Genomic DNA, 6,296 nt, shown 5'->3' with positions numbered 1-6,296 from the left:
CCGCGTGCGGGGTTCGGAAGATTTCCAAAACGCATGCCACAGGGCCCGCATTCGGGGAACTGTTTACATTGGTCGATAGGGCCCGTATGCGGGGTGCGGGAGATTTATAAAACGCATTACATGAGTTTCACTACTCGACACTCGTTATACCGCCTTCGGGGAGTCACCCGCATGCTGTAGGTAGGTACCTATATACTAGGTACCAATGAAACTGAGCCATTAGGTACGGAGTTAATTACATTAGCACCATTGTGTAAGAAGTTAACAACGATAAGTAAGACTTTTATAATCGACGAAAGGATGAAAAACTCCAAACTTTGAATTAGTTTGTGTAAGCTGAAATATTAAAATAAGGATACAAGTTTTATGGAAGGAAATAAGGTTATGACAATGCTTGAAACGACCGTTACATGATATGAACACGAGTTTGGAGATCACAGATATTGTACCGAATCGGCCAGACACCGTTGAAAAACCCAACCTTTAAGAAAAAAGATTAGTAAAGTCAAAATGGAAATTAGCTTAGTCAAAGTTCAGTTGGACCTTTCTACGGTGCCGTTTTAGGTCGCATAATATCGGAGATATATAAGCCATTTCATATATTTTTTTCGCAGTACCATATTATCTTTATAATGCTGCAACTAAAACCATGTGACATTAATACATTAGGTATGAATTTCGTATTCTCTTTTAAGAGCCCATCAACGTGCACACTAGCGCCACTGCTAAATAATCGTGATTATTTCAATTTAAATTTAAAAAAAAGGGGGCCGCTATGTACTGTATCCTGTATTAAAGTACCTTTTGAATACATCAAACTAGTTTCTATGTTGCTGGATTCGTCAATCTATAAACTCAAAACAAAAACGGCCGTTTTAACTTTGGACGCATAGATTGACGAATCCAGTAACATAGAAACTAGTTTGATGTATTCAAAAGGTACTTTAGTACAAGATACAGTACGTAGCGGCCCCCTTTTTAAATATACTACATATTTCGTTAAATTTAAATAATCACGAATATTTAACAGTGGCGCTAGTGCGCACGTTGATGGGCTCTTAATGTACCTGTAGATGTATGATTTCAAGTGCAAAATTCTGTTTAAGTACATTCTCTAAAAAACATAAAAAAGCGAGATGGATATGGAATAGATATATCCAATAGTATACGACCTTTTCTTTTAGTATTTTTAAAAACTATTATAACAACAATTTGGATATCAACATTAAAAATCACAGAGTTTTTTAGCATCTTAGAAGTAGTTGGTTAATTTTAGTCTCAGTATGTGACCATGACCATTGTGAACAATTTTGAGAATCTTACATATTGACTAATTTAAAACTGCCCGTTAATACTCTTATATTATTTAATACGAATAACTATATACGCCAAAGTTACTTATTATAATAAGGTAGAGTTAGACCAAGAAAAGTTCGCAACGATTTTGATAGCACACGCAGTGCAAGTGTTATTTAAAAACGTTAAACTTCTATGAAATTATAACGTATAAATAACACTTGCACTGCGTATGGTATCAAAATCGTTGCAGACTTTTCTTGGTCTAACTCTAAGTAATTTTGGTATATAATATAGTTACCTAATTATTATGCCAAAGTTACTTATTATAAGGTATAATACCAAAACTTATATTAGTGATTAATTTTTATATTAATTTAAGAATAGGTACTTAGAAGCTATGCCCAAATCCTACAGTTACGAAAACTTTTTTTAATCACCAAGTGCGTTGTTTTTGTTTAGTTTTTTTGTATTACAAATAAAGAAAGATCATTTTTGTATAACAGTGTGTATGTGAAATGTTATCATACGTATACATACTCATAATAAACGTTAAAAAAACAAACAATGTAAGTTTTAAAATTATAAGATTACAGTATACTTAGGTACCTTTATATTTTATATTTCGGTTTAAACATTTAAAAATTTTTTTTGCTAAAAATCGTTTTCGTACTATAGCCTTTTAGTATATCTGAATTTCTAAACCGCGATTAAGTCTTATTCTTTCTAAAATACATATCGGATTACTGGAACTTGTCAGACCTGACATTAGCATATAATCGTATCGCGGAAAGTTTTCGTCTCTCTCTCACAAAGCTGATAAATAGAGACGAATACGTGTCGATAAAACAACTTGATAGTCCAGAACCCCTAGTGTAAATTTCATTCGATAGCGTGACGTGCGTTCGCGTTTGCGTCAAGGCCCGTCTCCATATTGCGCGGCAAACTATCGAACATTGGCTCGCGAGGCAGCCGCGCGCAATGGATACCGGGTTGGCTCGCGAGCCAACTCGATCAGATCGCGTTGGCTCGCGAGCCAACCCGGTATCCATTGCGCGCGGCTGCCTCGCGAGCCAATGTTCGATAGTTTGCCGCGCAATATGGAGTCAGGCCTTTATGTCTCATTCTGTATGGGATTTTGAACACCGCGCCAAGCGAGACGCTTTGGAACCTCAAAATCCCATACAAAATGACACTTAACACAAACGCGTACGTCACGTCACGCTATCGAATGAATTTGACTCTAGGGGTACAGAGGAGTATTGGCACAAGTTGCACAACTGACACCCGTTTATCTCACATAATTTATAGAGATGGGACAAATAAGTTGTCGAGACTTTCTGAGGTTCCGACGTTTTTTTAGAACCAATAATAAGGCAATCGACATGCTGAAAGGCACCAAATACTATTGGAATTTTGAACACCGTGTGGATTGGAGCACCTAAAGTGGTATCTATAATGAAGTTTACACACATTGATCCGGTATGTACAGTCACGGAATTTGAACCTTAATGCCATTACATAGAGTCGAAAAGTGACAAACCTTCAAATTCCGTGACAGTACAATGCAACTAGAATATAGGCCATGCTGATATTGTCATTTTATGTATTCGTAATATTTGGCTGTTACCTCAATACTCTACCCGTACCCGTATCCAACTATTGGCCATCTGGATCAATGTGAATAAAGCTTAGAGTTAACTGCGTATGCAATAAATATCATATTATCCTCTTTTCTGTAGAAAGAAAATACATTTAGAAAATAAGTAGGAAATAGAAAAAAAAAACAGATATACATATTACATAATGTCAAAATACATTGTTACAAACATACTGCATTTGTTAAATTACAGTAACAAAAAGAAAATAACATTTTTAACACTTTCAAAACTAAAAAAAAATATATAACAAGTTATCACGACAATATTTCATTAAAAAAAGAGAAATAAATATGAAATTTAACTTGTAAACGCATTCAACTCCAAAATTCGGGGCATCTGTTATTTTAAATCTGATTATTATTTAAATGTTATTACTACAATACAGATGAACTCAGTATTGTAACCATTTATATTTTAAATGTTATTTCTACAATACAGATGAAGCCAGTATTGTAACCATTTATATTGTAAATGTCCTCTTTAATAACGTTAGCAGACATGCATACATAAGCGTACAGTGTGTATTTTTTTTTTACTTTTTTAATTTAAACGATTACATTAAATACATATTCTTGGAATGTGTTGTGTATCGTTTTAATAAATTTCGTTTCTATTTTATGTGAGAATTGACTTTTGACTTTAAAGCAGAAATTGGGAATATGGCATATCTTAATAAATAGATTATTATTCTAAAGTGACTCGTATTCGAGTGATTATTTGATTATTGTTTTGATTTATAAGACTTGGTCGCGAACAATTTAACCTACTGTCGTGTATGTACTACATTTTTCAGACTTAAAGCGACGAATATATTAGACATAGTAATTAAAACTGATTACTAATTAGAAATACATAGATAAATCTTGCAAAATTGTGTTTTTGTATAATATGGATAAAATCTTGCGTGCTTTTTTGTTTCTTAGGAGTTTAAATATGGAACTTTCAAGTCATCAGTAAACTAAACAGTCTCTACGGTATTTTTGTAATTTAACAACGGAAATTGATCTACATTATTTGTTTATATAAATAGAAGAGGATCCAATTTATAACTACTGTCCCCATTTAATTAGATTTTTTTATAGATAGCGTTAGTATATCTTAAAATTACAATAACCATATCTAATTCTACCATACACATTGTATATTATCTTATAGTACGTACAGGCGGCGAGACAGTAATGAAATAAGTCAAAAATTTCGTAAAACAACGGACAATCTACTTTTAAATGCACAACCATGTATAAATTCTCTATTTTTTTCATATGACAACAGTATTTTTGTTAAAACGTTAATTTGCAACTTTTCACTAAATTTTTGACTTACTACCTCAAATTTTCAACAGTGGCATCAAAATAATCAGTCTTTTGGGTTGGGTGGATTATCTACAGGATTGAGATCATATTTATTAACAGTTTTGACATTTTTAGTTGGTGGCTTAATTCATTTTTTCGATAAAACTATTTCAGTTCAGTGAAAACTTATCGCTCAAAGTCATTTTTATTATTAAATTAAGATGAACTCGATGTTAAAATGTACACGTTACCTATATATTATGTAATGTATGCTACTATACATCATAATACAAAAAAAAATTTAAAAATAAACCAATTTCCAGCGAAAAAAGAGAATTGTTAAAATGCTGTTTTGTAAAAAAAGTACTAAATGTCAAATGTCAATATGAACACGAGGTACATGAATTAAGCCATTATCTCGCCTATTTGAGAATCACATACTACAAAATACTTAAAAAACATTTTTTTTTCGAATTTTGAATTATGCTTTTTCACCTATAGGCTACTTATGCTACGCTACAAGTGCTTACTCTAACTAACACAATAGTGCTAAAAAAAGCTTAGATTACGAACGAAAAAACTTCTAAATGTGGTAAGTCTTTAGTCAACCCTGTTTTGAAAATAAATTAGGGCAGGTTCGTTTTCTTATAGACTGTAGTAGACAATGTAGCTTAGATTTATCTAGGTTTATATTTAAAAAATGTTACAAAAAGAAAATAGAGCGAGTAGTCGATTTGTACATATGTTAAAATTCTGCTCGCTCTAATTTCTTTGTATAACAATTTATAACAACGAAATCTAATACCACTAATACCAGACATAGATATAAGTAGGTATATAATGTTTTTTTATACATTAGTCATCTAACGAGCAGACGAGCCTGATGGAAAGCGGTCATCGTCGCCCATGGACATAAACAACTTCAAAATAGCCACATGTCTACAAGACTCATAAGAAAACGAAAGCGTCGGTACTAATTTATCGATTGGCCTTAATTTCTCTAAATCTCAGTAAAATGGGCGGGAAATATCATGAACACATCAAACTTGAGTTTCGGCAGTGAGCACCTAGATGTTTGCGCCGTCCGGTAGAGGCCGCTAGTGCCGAACCAAGATTTTTTGGTAAGTTCGTTTTTTTAGCATTAGAAAGAAGGTAAGCGATCTTGACATGTCTTTTAATTGAAAAACGCATTTTAAAAATCAGTAACTATTACTTATGAAAGCAGAAGAATATAAATGATCGTACTAGATTCATAATTGTTACATATTTGGCGTGACTTATTTTTAAAACGTGTTTTTCAACTAAAAGACAAATCAAGATTGTTTACCTTTTTTCTAATGCTAAAAAAAACGAACTTTAGGTATAGCAGATATTTAGGCGATAGTAAAAAAGAAAGTCATTGATTATTTATATATAAATCAAAGATAAAGTTGAAAGATTAGAAAGTAATTGTCAGAAAATAACAGGTGTTATCTTTTGTGAAAAATAACTTTTTATTGTTATTGAGGTTTATTCAGAAATTCATTGCTTTACGAAGGATAGGTTTAAATAGGTTAATTTAATGCAAATAAAATAGATACTGAAAATAAACGCTTACGTGTAACTTATGTAATATTCGGGGCATATTAAAAATAGTAATACATACATTGTCAGAATAGTAAGCTTGGTAGGTATAGGGTATTGGCAGTAGCGGCATCTAGCGAATTTGGTCAGCAAACTCAAACAAAAACAACTTTAACCTTATATCAACAACAATATGGCATTGATCGCTTTTTTTTCATAAAAAAGACGATAAATAAAAAGTTATATAATAAGAGATAACTCGAATTGAAGAAAAGTAAATATTTGAGCTAGATCTAGGATATTACTTAGTTATTATTATTTTGTGTAAAAATGTAAATATGGTAACCAATAAGTCTAGAAAAGAAACTAGAATTGATTTTAGAGTTCAGAGTAAATAATAAAAACATAAATAAATTATATTTCTGTCCATAGATTTCATTTTAGAATAAATTTGATTAAAAGGAAGCCCAATATATTATTTATT

This window comes from Cydia amplana, chromosome 26 (assembly GCF_948474715.1).
Source record: "Cydia amplana chromosome 26, ilCydAmpl1.1, whole genome shotgun sequence".
Classification (NCBI taxonomy): Eukaryota; Metazoa; Arthropoda; class Insecta; order Lepidoptera; family Tortricidae; genus Cydia; species Cydia amplana.
This window is presented reverse-complemented; position numbering follows the sequence as displayed.